The sequence below is a fragment of the Petromyzon marinus genome, chromosome 11 (genome assembly GCF_048934315.1).
Source record: "Petromyzon marinus isolate PM22_M1 ecotype Great Lakes invasive population chromosome 11, UKy_Petmar_22M1.pri1.0, whole genome shotgun sequence".
In the NCBI taxonomy this organism is placed as follows: Eukaryota; Metazoa; Chordata; class Hyperoartia; order Petromyzontiformes; family Petromyzontidae; genus Petromyzon; species Petromyzon marinus.
This window is the reverse complement of record NC_133677.1, coordinates 17,307,305-17,322,281: the sequence shown is the minus strand read 5'-3', so window position 1 is coordinate 17,322,281 and position 14,977 is coordinate 17,307,305.

The window sequence follows — 14,977 nt, the reverse complement described above, 5'->3', positions numbered from 1 at the left end:
GTTTGCATCGCTGTCAACCCCTCATCAGTGCCTACCTTATTACAGAACAATTCAGACCTTGTTGGTCACCCCGTGCCCCTTATAAGTCCCATGACAAGGGAGAAACACGCAAATAAACTTAACAAAAATGTTGCCCGTATTGAAACGGCCGTCTGCCGTATGGACCTGACAACTCACTTTCCCCCAACAGAATACGGGTAAACCGTGTGGGTTGGCGGCTATGGGTTTTGTTGTGTTTGCGAGTCCAAGTTATAGGACTGCACCCTGGGTTGTGCGTGGTTCTCATTGGTGGGAGATTCCCTTCGCTGTGTTGCACGCCAGTGGCTGGGGGCTGCCTGGGGCTAGTGACGTGTAAGCGGGTCCCAATGTGCACCGGCAAACATTTACCGCCAGGTGGCCCCAGTGTTTATTGCCCGTCTCCACGTGGATACCTGAAAACACGTCAATCCACTGCTGGATGAGTCCCGCAATGAAGATACAATCAGTACATCCACTTTGCTTTTGGACACCACCTGTTCCATTGGCGGCCGAATGCGAATCTAAATGTGCATACGTTAGAGACTGGTTAATGCGCATAGAAATCAAACCAATTGACCTACGACATTTGCCCCATCAACTTTTGTAGAATTTTAGATGTGCATTACAGCTACTTTAGCCGGATGGTTGTGGTGGCTTTGTATGTCTGTAATCCACGACTACGTGGAGGTGAGGGTTGGTGGATCACAAAAATGTTGCGACAACTCCCACCCCTTGGTCGTCAAGGAGGTAGAGAAGGCGGTGTCGAATAATGTGGACTCCGCCTGTTCCATCTGTAGATTTGTGATAGAGCGTTGGCCCCCCATTTGCTTGGATTTCTCCAGGTGCTCCGATTTCCTCCCACATGTAAACACTCATTAATCTTGATTTGAAGCTTTCGTGACTGCAGGAATCCTTACTCTTTGGTTCTTTCGGTAAAGTCACGTAGGTAGAAAAAATAATAATGGATCACGACGTTTCGATCGCCACACAAGCAATCTCACTGAGTCTCAAGACTCTTGTTCAGGAGGGGCCTGACAACTTTTCGCAGGAGTAATTTGGATGTTTGGCTAGTACCAGTTACATTGTATGTTGTTGTTTTGCTGTGGGAGTAAACCCATACAGAGAAAGGGACCAGAATGAGGAAAGCGAAGCCAGGCAGTCCTTCAGAAGATGTCATGCACGGGCGTGACCACTGCACCACCCTGCCGCCCAAACAAATGTAATTTAAATAATGTACAATACTGGCAAATAAACCCTATTAGTATCAACTGAATTTGTGGACAATGTGGCACGTGTATAGCTGCATCGGTGTTTCTAAAAGTCGTGTTCAAATTGCTTATTAAAAATATTATAAAGAACAGGTTTCTCACCTCTGGTTTCATTTGACTTACCGGTTGTCCTCATTATGTGTGTCACAGGTAATATGGCAAGGAAAATATTATGCAGCACGAGTTGTAGGATTAGGGCAATTATGGTGACACACGTGACCCCCTCTACACAAGTATCAGCTGAGAGTCAATGCTGGGATGTTGTGCGATTGGTGCAAGCGACACATCATTGTGTTTTGATGTTGAGCTGTTAAAATTGCACTGTTGTGAGGTGAGGTCAAGGCCGATAACTGCTTCCAGCGGTGTCAAGATCAGCATTTTGAAGAGGCTCGTGGAGGATGATACTGGGCACTGGGGTGCAGTCTCTCTCCATGAACAACAGAGGGCAGAGGAGCGACGCTCACAACAATAATTGGCGGAGCGCCGGGCGTATAAAAGACAAAGTTGGAAGAAAGTTTATCTCGGGGAGGTAACCCACAACACCTGGGTCTGTCCCGCGTGTTCACACGATAACGCGTTTTCACTACGTTGAGATTTATAAGGGCACGGGGTGACCAATAAAGTATGAATTGGTCTGTGATAAGCTCGGCCCTGATAAGGGGTTGACAGATATGAAATAATCGAGCAGACAGACACGGGCCTGACTTCATCCACAGATGCCTTGTTGAGTCTCTAATTTTTAGGATTCTGCTTGGGATGTCTTGCCAATTCCTCAGCAAATAATGTGTACGTGTGAGTAACCAGACCTACCTGAGATCTCACGCCTCGTAGAGAGCCAAAATAAATATCGTACGTTTATAGATTGCTCGGTAACCTCCGTTCCATGCTGCCATCGACTGGCCAAGAATGTGGCCTGTAGATGCTGCCATCTGCTGGCCACTGATGTAGATGGCAGCATGTAAGGTGGTGAATTGCGGTCGTTGAGATGAGTTTTGATTGGTGAGATGAGTGAGGTTGGTGCAGTGGATGAGATGGGTGCAGTCAGTATGGTGACTGTGTGGTTGGTGTGGTGAATGTAGTGGGTGGTGTGGTGAATGTAGAGGTTGGTGTGGTGAATGTAGTGGTTGGTGTAGTGAATGTAGTGGGTTGTGTGGTGAATGTAGTGGTTGGTGTGGTGAATGTAGTGGTTGGTGTGGTGAATGTAGTGGTTGGTGTGGTGAATGTAGTGGTTGGTGTGGTGAATGTAGTGGTTGGTGTGGTGAATGTAGTGGTTGGTGTGGTGAATGTAGTGGTTGGTTTGGTGAATGTAGTGGGTGGTGTGGTGAATGTAGTGGGTGAGATGAGTGTAGTAGGTGTGATGAGTGCCATTTGTGCGGTTAGTGGAGTTGGTGTTTGGTGAGTGAGGTGAGTGTTGTGATTGGTGAGGTGTAATTGGTGAGGTAAAGTTGGTGAGTGTATCAGTGAGCACCTTGAGGTTTCTCCTCCACGGTCGCCTTTGTCTCCCCCAGTAGCGGTGTTCACTCCACTCCTCACCAGGAACTCATCTGAGGCTGAGTCGACCTCACACTCTCTCACTGTCTCACAACAACAACAACAACCGCCATTCGCCACTAAGTGGCGGTGACGTCACCACGACGCTTGTGCCAGGCCATGTGCACCTTGAGGCCACGTGAAGTGTCGAACGCCCGCTGGCAGGAGGTCACGGGGCAGATCCAGGTGGTGCCACGGGTCGACTGACTGAGATGACTGAGATGACTGGCTGATGCACCACCTGTGCCCCCTGCTCACACTCACGCACGCGCACTCACTCACAAGCGCGAGTTCGCGTTTTCAGGCGATATAAAATAATTTATATTTCATGCCAGTTGGTTCTGAAGGGCGGCTGTTTGTAATTTGGGCGTTCGTAAGTCGAGGACTGTCTGTAAATAAAGATTCCGATTGTGGGGCTTTCACCGTGGGATGAGCTTGGCCCGATCCGCAGGGGCGTGGCTTGCACGACAGTGGGCGGGGCATAGCCGCGACGGGCGTGGCTTATCCAGGAAGTGGAGACCGCGATCGCCGGACTGCAAGCCAGACAGAAGCGCGCTCCTTTTAAAGTTAACAACAACATTGTTAAATGTAAGTAGCGCCTCTCTACTTTATTATTGTTTTATTTGTTTAATACATTACTTGTGGTGCCGTGAGTCGAGTGAAATCAGTCAATAACCTTGCTAGACATGGTTAATCTTTTAATAAGGGGCGCCGCGGTGTCGAGATGTTAACTACCTCGCTAGGCCTACAGCAGCGTGGAGGTTCCATCGAGACCCTGACGCCTGCTCTGTATTTGTTTATTTTTTTCCCCTGTGGTCGCGTAGATTCTTCTCCTGGTCCTTCGGTTTTCCCCTCCACATTTAGAAACGTGAGTTTAGAGTACTTGACTGCTATAAATGTCCACATGATAAGCCACTTTCGTTGAGCTATCATTTGTGTCCAGGTCGCTTCTGATAAGAGTTATATAGCTCAGTGGGCCTTACCTGGTTAAATAAAAATAGTTTATAGTTTAGTTTATAGTTCATAAGAACTCGTGACAAGGGTCAGTGTCTACTTCAAATATTGTTCAGGCTCTGGAGACCTCCAAAGTTATTCGTGATGTTATACATTTGGTTCGTTTTGAGCATAATCGCGACCTTATATAATTATGACGTGATGCACACGCTGAATATACGCACACAAACATCGTGTACACGTGTGTCGTGCCCTCTATTGTCCACATAGACGGCTTGTGCTGACGAGAGAACGGTCTTAATGTACAATGTCGTGACATGTATCAGCCCTTTGTCGATCCAGCGTTTTGATAGAGGCCTCCCCCACACCATGTCGTTCGTGGGAGTTGTTTAACCATACTTCACCATGCCGGTCAATGCGGGTTTGGTGAAGTGAGGAGGCCCAGAAACTTGTATATGCAGATACGAGTTTGCCTGTGCTTGCATCTGCAGAATTACATTCTCACACATCTTCAAGTATAGTTTAATACTTCTAAAATGCATTAATTATTGAGGATTCCATAAAGTACTGTGGTAAAAAGAAAATAACTTGATTTGAATACTTTGTTGAACAGGGAATGCTTTGAGTTTGTGGGTTGAATCCATTAGTGCGGAGTTGTGTTATTTCCCCATTTGCAAGGTGGGGTCTCTCTGGGTTCCACTCACACAAACATCTCAATGCAATGGGACCTTTCAGAAAATGCAGTACTTAGACTCAATGAAGCTTTCCTGGGTAACTATTTAACATTGTAATAATTAGCATGAGAGATAATGACGTTCACGTATAAGTGCCATTAATAGTACTATACTGTACTTTTATTGAAGACTATTTTACGTAGTTGTTTGTAAAAAAAGTGTCCATTCTCAAAACTTTTTAACTGGCCCTCGTACATAAATGATATTACAATCTTTATGGAGATTGCAAGTCAGAGTGTTGTGAATAGTGGAGTGAACGTGTGGTGCAATCATTATATTGTTGGTGTGTATATACAGAAAGGCCTATTTGGTGGGTAACATTAGGAAAATGGAGGTAGTTGGTCATTGTTGTTTAGAAACAAAATATTATTTGGGTGTAAGAGGAGTAAAATCGTACATGATAGGAACTGCAATATTGTGGAGTTCTGGTATAATGAGTTGTAGTATATATGAATCTTATGTCACCTTAAGTATGCCTTTGTGAGTACACTCGTGACACGGGTGTCATGCGCGTGACCTTTGTCTTTGTTTCAGATGTGCGAGAGCAACTCCGCTGTGAGTCATGGTGGTGCTGGGAGAATTGCCTTTACCATCGATGGCACTTCATCAGCACCCGTCTCAACCCCACCTCAATCCGGTAGAGTTACAAGACCGAAAAAACTTATCTCTTGTGACGTCTGTGGGAAAAAATTCCAACTGGCATGGTGCCTAGAAGCCCACGTAACAACGCACAAAGAGACCCATGACCAATGGTGCCGCATATGTGGACAAAGGTTTGAACAGCTAGGAAAATTTAAAAGGCATGTGAAGACCCACGAGAAGGATTACGTGATAAAGGGTGCACCAGGCTTGGTGAATAACGGCAGTTTTGCCAATGCGGTGTTGAATCCACCATCGCCCTATGAGATGTGCTCAGTCTGCGGAGTTTTATGTCCTATTGAAATCCTGAAAACTCATGAAAGTCTTCACGCACAGTTCTTGTACAGACTGAAGCCTGAACATGATTACGCTTCGACAAAAGATAGCGGCGTTAAGATAAATGACATGAAATCCAATTTTCTTGAATGCTTTGGCCTAGTTCCACATCAACAAACTGCTTCACCAGTCAGTGAGAATAAACCATACGCTGCTCTCGATCCTATTACGAGCATGAAAGTGTTGATGGCCTTGCAGCAGAAGAAGAAGGAAAAGCGACGTAGACCTAAGTCCATTAAAAAAAAGAAGACCACCACCAGCGTCACCAATTGCAGCAGTAGCAACAGCCAGAATTCGGACATCAAGAGGATGGACTGCACGGAAGCAGGAGGCTGCGTGGAGCGGAACATCCCCAAGGTGGATGAACCCAACCTGGCACCTTTCGGTACGTCCGAGTAATGCACACACTACATTTCATTTGGATGTATTTCATAATTTCACAAATTAGTTAATGTACGCATATGTTGACCATATCTGTATGCCTGCGCTGAGGAGTCTAGAGATATGATGTGGTGCTGCTCGGATGTTGGGTTAAACCATGAAACTCTGGGTTTCAGTCACCGAGCCATGATTAAACTGGCTTCTCATTGATGGTCTTATCCAGTTACCAAACACTTCTTCCAGCAAACACTTCTGATGTCGCGTGATGTGTAGGAAATTGCAATAACCTCCTAGTGGATAAAAAACGGTCACGAAGGGATGTCATGAGCAGTGCAATGATATCTCCTTCCACGAGCTGTTCCCTTACATGAGGTGGTTCACTGCTGTGTGAGAGTTGCACAGGGATACTTCATCTCATGACATGGAGCCAATAGCACCATTGGAAGGAAACTGATAAAAATACATTGCTTGACAAATTCCAAAAATTATCTATTTCTTAACCGCGGTAAATTTTACTTAAACAAGTGGGTAAATTTAGGGAACATTTTTGAATGTATAGACCGAGTCATTTCCACGATGGGAATTTCCTCTTCATTGTACTCACACCTAACTTCCATGTGTATTTACTCGTTCTATTGCAGGTAATTATTGTGTAATTAATGAGCTGTAATAGAATAATCTGGCTCAACCACCTCAATGTTAATTATAGTTGTTGCTCTGCATCAACATCAACCACACGAAGAAGTGCAAAATGTTGGGGCTTCAAAATAATCCCCAAAAATGTATTATGATATTTTTCAGGAAATCAGTATCTTGCTTTTCTGCTATTTGTACGTATGTTGAACTTCTTTCGTACCATGCGTAGCCAACCGTGCTAATCGGAGGTATTTGTTGCTGGCCATTTGGCATTTTGGGCCTTTGGGCCTGTGCTCAGCAACCGTGATTGATAAAACGTCCCATATACATAGTAATGCTATGGCATCCACTGCATGGTGATAAATAAATTATGTATTAGCGCGTGCTTGTGCTCAACGGTGGATGTCTTGTGTTCCAGAGGAAAAGCCCTTCCCGTGCAGTGACTGCTCGTACGGAGCGATGCAGAAGTCGAAGCTCAAGAGACACGTCCTGAGCGTTCACCACGTGCCCTTCGATAGCGCGCTGGACTCCGACTGCCCCAAGAAGAGAAGGCGTCTGGCTGGGTGCCGAGACCACGGCTCAACTCTGGATTTGGAGCGCGCACGATGCTCACGGAGAACTCCCTGATGATTTATTTCATCCTGAGGCTGAGGTACCACGTGTGGGGCGATGAACTCAAGGTTTTGTGCAGCGGACATTTCCATGATGAAATTTCGTCACGTTCACTGCTGCGAGGTTACATCTATTGCCGTATATTTTTAGTCAATTGCTGTATTTTATGGTATACAATATATTTAATAAATTGTCCTAATTTCATAACCCATCAGGTGCAGAAATCAGAGGCGGGGAGGGGGATTATTGAAATTATATAATTGATTAGTAATCATTTAATTAGTATGTTTCCTCTATAAGTAATGATAAATGTGAGATGTCTTCTTCTTCCACGCGTTTGTTCCACTCACGTGGGGTCCGCCGTCCTTGCCACCTTCTCCACACCGCCCCGTCCCGCGCCATCTCTCCCTCCGCTCCTCGGGCCACCACGTTCGACCGCATCACCACATCGCCCCACGTCTTCTTCTTCTGCCTTCATCTCCTCATCTTACAATTACTTAATAATACGCTTGCAGGCCGCACTAAGCCTGTAGCTGTCAGAGAGGTTAAAATAATACAAATTTTCTCAGTTTCAATGGATTCTCGAATTAGTCTTGACCAGTAATAATGAGTTTTACACAACACTTCATCGTTATCAAAATACATTAAGTGTTCTTGTTGGCAACCATGTACTGCAACTTCCGACAGTTATGTTTGAGAGTGTTTAATATTTATTTGGTGTTCCTTTAGTCTTACGCTAATGTTACGTCCCATCTGTCCAATATAACATCTGCCACATAAGCCATTAATCCGATACACACCATCCGTTGACAACTTAGGCAATTCATCTTAAGTACAAGATACTATTTTTTGAATTTTGTGTACCGTGCCAAATCTTACTTAGATGTTTAGATTTTTGCTTTTCCAAAACTCGAGCTAATTTCTCAATTACTCCCACGATATATGGTATTTTAATTGTTTAATAACCTGATTCAGCAGTATTGCTGTTCGATCTTGGTTTAGCATTCATTGCTGTTAATTATTTGAGCATTTTCTTTGGTTCTTTCGGTAAAGTCACGTAGAATGAGAATAAAATAATAAATTGATAAAATATCAATTTATTATTTGATAAAATATCAATTTATTATTTTATTCTCATTCTACGTGACTTTACCGAAAGAACCAAAGAAGATGAATCATTGCAGTCACGAAAGCTTTAAATCGATATTTGAGCATTATTGTAGACATTCAATCGTAGCGTTTCTTTGACATGTTCAATCTCTCTCCCCAGACATTCACCATCTGACACTGTTTTAGCCAGATGTATGAGCATTTTGATGAGAGAGGTTTTCTGTACGGGGTGATGATGTGAATCTGCATTCAGATAGGCATCAGTATGCGTTCCCTTTTGGTAAACACTGTGTGTGTTATTTTACCATTTAGGCCTCGTCCGATAAATCACCTCTCCCAAGGAAATAAGTATTTAGAGGCCACACGGGACCGGGGGGGGGGGGGGGGAGTTTATCGTTGTGTCTGTTCCTGAGAGCAGATAGCGCGCAATGGAGAGCTTGCTCAGAGCGGAGCTGGGCACGTACTCGGCGAGGACGCTGGGCGCTTCGGCCAGTGGAGGCTGCATCAGCACCGGGCAGAGCTACGAGACGGGGCGCGGACACGTGCTCACCAAGATCATCGCCAAGAGCGGGGCACCCTCCTCTACGCCTCCTCTACGCCTCCTCACCACCTCACCTCCTCTACCCTTCTCCTCGCCTCCTCTACGCCTCCTCACTACGCCACCTCACCACGCCACCTCACCTCCTCACCACGCCACCTCACCTCCTCACGCCACCTCACCTCCTCACCACGCCACCTCACCTCCTCACCACGCCACCTCAACACCTCACCACCTCACCTCCTCTACCCTCCTCTTCGCCTCCTCTACACCACCCTGCATTCTTGCCTCAACCTTCATTCATTCAGCCCTGTCATTAATGTATCACTTTTTTTTACCTGCGACTACTAGCTAATTTGTCAGTTACTCCCACGATATATGGTATTTTAATTATTTAATAACCTGATTCAGCAGTATTACTGTTTGATCTTGGTTTAGCATTCACTGCTCTGTTAATTTGAGCATTATTGTAGACATTCAATCGTAGCGTTTCTTTGACATGTTTAATCTCTCTCCTCAGACTTTGACCATCTGACACTGTTTTAGCCAGATGTATGAGCATCTTGTTGAGAAAGGATTTCTGTTCGGGGTGATGATGCCAATCTGCATTCAGATAGGCATCAGTATGTGTTCCCTTTCGGTAAATGCTGTGTGTGTTACTTTACCATTTAGGCCTCGTCCGAGCAAAATATCCAGGAAAGGGAGTGTGTTATTCACCTCCATTTCCATGGTGAACTGGATGGCCGGTTTTTGTGAATTGAGATGATTTAGACATTCATTCATTAAGTGTATCCTTCCCATGTCGCCAGACAACCAAAGTGTCATCTACATATCTACACCAAAAAGTGGGTTTTAATGTACTTGAAGCAAGTGCTCTTGCAACCCGGGGGTTGAGGACCCCTGTGTTAGAGGCCACACGGGACGGGGGGGGTGGGGAAGTTTAACGTTGTGTTTGTCGCTGCGAGCAGACAGCGTGCAATGGAGAGCTTGCTCAGAGCGGAGCTGTGCACGGACTCGGCGAGGCCGCTGGGCGCTGCGGCCGGTGGAGGCTGCATCAGCACCGGGCAGAGCTACGAGACGGGGCGCGGACACGTGTTCACCAAGATCAACGCCAAGAGCGGGGCACCCTCCTCTACGCCTCCTCACCACCTCACCTCCTCTACCTTCCTCTTCGCCTCCTCTACACCACCTTGCATCCTGGCCTCAACCTTCATTCAGTCAGCCCTGTATCACTTTTTTTCGCTGCGACTACTAGCACCACCGTGGTGAATGTTGCAGTGATCTTCCCCTCGTTGATTCCCCCCTCCACCCACCTTAAGGGACTCGGTCTACCAGACACTTTGACCGCTTCGTCTCATCCACTCCGCGTTCAACCACCGCGCCTCACTGCAGTTCACAACAACGCACTCAACTAAACAACTCGGTCACCCACTCATCCAGTCACTAACCCAATCACCCTATCACACATTCATCCAGTCACTAACTCATCCAGTCACTAACTCAATCACCCTATCACACACTTATCTCGTCACTAATTCAATCACCCTATCACCCACTCATCCAGTTAACCACTCATCCAGTCACCCACTCATTCAGTCACCCACTCATCCAGTCACCCACTCATTCAGTCACCCACTCAATCACCCTATCACCCACTCATCAAATCAGCCACGCATCCAGTCACCCACTCATCCAGTCATCCACGCAATCACCCTATAACCCACTCACCCACTCATCTAGTCACCCACTCATTTAGTCACCCACTCAATCACCCACTCATCTAATCACCCACGCATTCAGTCACCCACGCATCCAGTCACCCACTCATCCGGTCACTGACTCAATCACCCTATCACACACTCCTCCACTCGTTTACTCAAACACTCACCCATTTACTCACCCACCCGCTCACCACCATGCAGGTCACCTCACTCTTCTTTTCAGATTTATCAGTTTGCACTGCTCCACTCTGGAATCCACACCCGGTCTTCCTGTTTTCCCAAACTCTTGCAACAATAAACTTGATCAATTTAAGGAACGCGTTTCTTTGATCTTAATTATCTAATTACTCATTGGACAGTTATGTATTATTTTTTATTGTTACTGGCCGTTTGGCGTTTTGTATTGTGTGGGGTTTGCATCGCTGTCAACCCCTCATCAGTGCCTACCTTATTACAGAATAATTCAGACCTTGTTGGTCACCCCGTGCCCCTTATAAGTCCCATGACAAGGGAGAAACACACAAATAAACTTAACAAAATGTTGCCCGTATTGAAACGGCCGTCTGCCGTATGGACCTGACAACTCACTCCCCCCCAACAGAATACGGGTAAACCGTGTGGGTTGGCGGCTATGGGTTTTGTTGTGTTTGCGAGTCCAAGTTATAGGACTGCACCCTGGGTTGTGCGTGGTTCTCATTGGTGGGAGATTCCCTTCGCTGTGTTGCACGCCAGTGGCTGGGGGCTGCCTGGGGCTAGTGACGTGTAAGCCGGTCCCAATGTGCACCGGCAAACATTTACCGCCAGGTGGCCCCAGTGTTTATTGCCCGTCTCCACGTGGATACCTGAAACCCATGTCAATCCACTGCTGGATGAGTCCCGCAATGAAGATACAATCAGTACATCCACTTAGCTTTTGGACTCCACCTGTTCCATTGGCGGCCGAATGCGAATCTAAATGTGCATACGTTAGAGACTGGTTAATGCGCATAGAAATCAAACCAATTGACCTACGACATTTGCCCCGTCAACTTTTGTAGAATTTTAGATGTGCATTACAGCTACTTTAGCCGGATGGTTGTGGTGGCTATGTATGCCTGTAATCCACGACTACGTGGAGGTGAGGGTTGGTGGATTACAAAAATGTTGCGACAACTCCCACCCCTTGGTCGTCAAGGAGGTAGAGAAGGCGGTGTCGAATAATGTGGACTCTGCCTGTTCCATCTGTAGATTTGTGATAGAGCATTTGATTGGATTTCTCCAGGTGCTCCGATTTCCTCCCACATGTAAACACTCATTAATCTTGATTTGAAGCTTTCGTGACTGCAGGAATCCTTACTCTTTGGTTCTTTTGGTAAAGTCACGTAAGTAGAAAAAATAATAATGGATCACGATGTTTCGATCGCCACACAAGCAATCTCACTGAGTCTCAAGACTCTTGTTCAGGAGGGGCCTGCCAACTTTTCGCAGAAGTAATTTGGATGTTTGGCTAGTACCAGTTACATTGTATGTTGTTGTTTTGCTATGGGAGTAAACCCATACAGAGAAAGGGACCAGAATGAGAAAAGCGAAGCCAGGCAGTCCTTCAGAAGATGTCATGCACGGGCGTGACCACTGCACCACCCTGCCGCCCAAACAAATGTAATTTAAATAATGTACAATACTGGCAAATAAACCCTATTAGTATCAACTGAATTTCTGGACAATGTGGCACGTGTATAGCTGCATCGGTGTTTCTAAAAGTCGTGTTAAAATTGCTTATTAAAAATATTATAAAGAACAGGTTTCCCACCTCTGGTTTCATTTGACTTACCGGTTGTCCTCATTATGTGTGTCACAGGTAATATGGAAAGGAAAATATTACGCAGCACGAGTTGTAGGATAAGGGCAATTATGGTGACACACGTGACCCCCTCTACACAAGAAACAGCTAGGATTCATATTCTTGGTTCTTTCGGGAAAGTCACGTCGAAGGGAAACAATAAAATAATACAAATATAAAACAATAAAATTCTCGCGACCTTTTGATTGCAACACAAGCAATCATCATCAGGTGTGAAAACCACAAGAAAATTTGAAAGAACGAAGAATATGAATCTCTGCAGTCACTAAAGCTTTAAATCAAAATGTAACAGCTGAGAGTCAATGCTGTGGTGTTGTGCGATTGGTGCAAGCGACACATCATTGTGTTTTGATGTTGAGCTGTTAAAATTGCACTGTTGTGAGGTGAGGTCAAGGCCGATGACTGCTTCCAGCGGTGTCAAGATCAGCATTTTGAAGAGGCTCGCGGAGGATGATACTGGGCACTGGGGTGCAGTCTCCCTCCATGAACAACAGAGGGCAGAGGAGCGACGCTCACAACAATTATTGGCGGAGCGCCGGGCGTATGAAACGCAAATTTGGAAGAAAGTTTATCTCGGGGAGTTAACCCACAACACCTGGGTCTGTCCCGCGTGTTCACACGATAACGCGTTTTCACTACAACGCGTTTTCTCCGTCACAACGCGCTTTCTGAGCGGACTACTTTCTTGAGCTGCGCGGTTGAGCGAGATGAGACGGTAACGCGGCGGCGGAGGCGGCGTCCCCTCAAGTTATTTGGACCCCCATCTTACCGTGCGTGGACATTATTATTTACGGGAGGAAAATAGTTTCCGCTTAACGCGGCACTTTTCAGGAACGCATCTACCGCGTTAAACGAGGACTCGCCGCGTACAGGTGCCGCGCACGCTGTATCGACCCTGGAGAAATCCGAAGCGCTATGAAGCTCTTGTTCACAGACGTCCAGTAAGGGGCGGGTGGTGTTGGTGGTGTGGGCGTCACCACGTGACACACAGCTTGTCCGTGGAGTCGATCGTGAGGGTGCCGACGTCGCCTAGGCAACGCCGCCCCCCCTCTGGCTCTGCTGCTGCTGCTGCCTCGCTCTGTGCACGCGAGGCGCCAATCCGTGACGCGGGCACTGTACGCGTTGCGTCACCGTTCACCGTGGGGGGCGGCGGGGCCCCAGCGACGTCACGTCGTGTACAGTGGCACATTAATATTGACACTTTTACTCGTGTTTATGTGCCTCGTTATTAAAGGTGAGTTTAATAATAATCATGCTGCTGCTACACAATGTGTGCATTGATATATACGTACAGTTTATGTGTTTAAACGCGATTGTAGTTTATGGGCCCTTGAGGGATTTTTCGCCTCGTGTGAGGTTTTTATGCGCAACCTTAATTATTGCGCTTTTGTTAATCGTTAACATTTGGTCAGGAATAATGCACTTAAGATAAATGTTCTGGCGACGATATTTTGCAAAACAGACGATGGCAAAATTTCGATTTAAAGCTTTCGTGACTGCAAGGATTCATCTTCTTTGGTTCTTTCGGTAAAGTCACGTAGAATGAGAATAAAATAATAAATTGATAAAATAAAATAACACAATAATATTCTCACGACGTTTTCGGCCACAACACAAGCGGCCTTCATCAGGTGAAGGGGACGAGACTGTCTGATGAAGGCCACTTGTGTTGTGGCGGAAACGTCGTGAGAATATTATTATTTTATTTTATCAATTTATTATTTTATCTTATTCTACGTGACTTTACCGAAATAACCAAAGAAGATGGCAAAATTGTGTATATATTGTGCGATATGTGCCACTGAAACGGCAAGAAGTCAATAACAATGACTCGTGTTGAGTGTTTAATATGCAAGCAATGGGCCCACCACAGGTTCGTTAATGTTATAATGGAAGCAGTGAAATTAATGAAAATCTTTTGCTCTGCCATTTGATTTTAAATTACGACTCTTCAAAGAGCTTTGGTTGTAGTAAGCAATATTTGAATTTGTTTAAGCGACCTGTATTCTCTTACAACATGTTTTATATTCCTAGGCATTAAATTTGTACTAAAGATTCAGACTAATTGTAAATCTAATGGGACCACTGTAATCGATGTCCGTTAATATATGTAGGCGTGGTAAGGTTTCGAGACGCACTCTGCGATGCGTGAAACGCAGTCCGTGTCCTTCCTCATCCATTTGTCTTCATTCCAACGTCAACTTTGTTCTGCCGGTCTCTCTCATTAAGGCCACATGGCCACACTGTGTCTCTTAGTTCTTGCAAGCTAAGCTGGAGTCAGTCTCTCTCATTAAGGCCACATGGCCACACTGTGTCTCTTAGTTCTTGCAAGCTAAGCTGGAGTGAGTCTCATTAAGGCCACATGGCCACACTGTGTCTCTTAGTTCTTGCAAGCTAAGCTGGAGTCAGTCTCTCTCATTAAGGCCACATGGCCACACTGTCTCTTAGTTCTTGCAAGCCAAGCTGGAGTCAGTCTCTCTCATTAAGGCCACGTGGCCACAGTGTCTCTTAGTTCTTGCAAGCTAAGCTGGAGTGAGTCCCTCTCATTAAGGCCACATGGCCACACTGTGTCTCTTAGTGCTTGCAAGCTAAGCTGGAGTCAGTCTCTCTCATTAAGGCCACATGGCCACACAGTGTCTCTTAGTTCTTGCAAGCTAAGC